Source organism: Marmota marmota, unplaced genomic scaffold (genome assembly GCF_001458135.2).
Source record: "Marmota marmota marmota unplaced genomic scaffold, marMar, whole genome shotgun sequence".
NCBI lineage: Eukaryota > Metazoa > Chordata > Mammalia > Rodentia > Sciuridae > Marmota > Marmota marmota.
The window spans coordinates 19,940,648-19,941,308 of NW_026000153.1; the positions used below are offsets into that span (position 1 = coordinate 19,940,648).

The window sequence follows — 661 nt, forward strand, 5'->3', positions numbered from 1 at the left end:
CTCGTCACAAAGCTTCACGCAAAATGAGAGGTCGACGTAGATTTTGATATTCAAATTATTTATTTTTGTTTAGTGATAAATTTTACATAAACCTCACTATCATTTAGCGGGCTCCTAACAGATATTGAAAACATCATACTTTTATTTAACTGTCATCACCAGGGAAGAGCTGGAATTCTCTAGGTGCGAACACAGGTAGGATCCTACGCCGCAGCTTCTGCAATAGCGCGGTCGGCGTCATGACGCCAGTAGGCTTTGTAGCGTCACGACCACGCCCACAACGAGGGGCGGGCCTCCCCGAGACCAAGCTGCGTGCTGACGCCATACGCTGGGGCGGGGCCGAGAGTTTGGTGCCCCGGAGCGGGGTGTAGGTGTCTCATTCGGGTGGAGCTGAGCCGGAGAGAGGTAACTGTTCGCTACCGCTGGGCCCATCCCCGCGCCGGGGACCAAGCGCTTGCCAACCGCGGGTCGCGGCCGAGAGCGAGGTCGCCGCGTCCTTGGAGCTGCGGGAGCGGAGGTGCCCGGAGCTGAGCGGACGGAGAGGGCTGATTGAGGGCGGCGGTAGTGGGAGGGGACGGGGCCTGACGGACGGGCTTGGCAGCCAATGACCTGGCGGGGGCGCCCGGCGGGCGGAGATTGGCGGGCCCGGCTGGCGCCCGGG

General features: G+C 60.7%; 1 protein-coding gene across 5 annotated transcripts in view; it reads left to right on the forward strand.

The window, feature by feature from the left end:
* The first annotated feature begins 282 nt into the window (after positions 1 to 282).
* Positions 283 to 661, forward strand: part of Ogdh (oxoglutarate dehydrogenase) — an 84,109-nt gene continuing 83,730 nt past the window's right edge. For 4 of the 5 annotated variants that reach the window (XM_048786545.1, XM_015490276.2, XM_048786542.1 and 1 more), the window contains exon 1: positions 283 to 405. The gene's annotated coding sequence lies outside the window, so the exon portion shown is untranslated. Of the gene's footprint in view, positions 518 to 661 lie in introns of all 5 variants that reach the window. The other variant, XM_048786543.1, reaches the window with a different exon arrangement.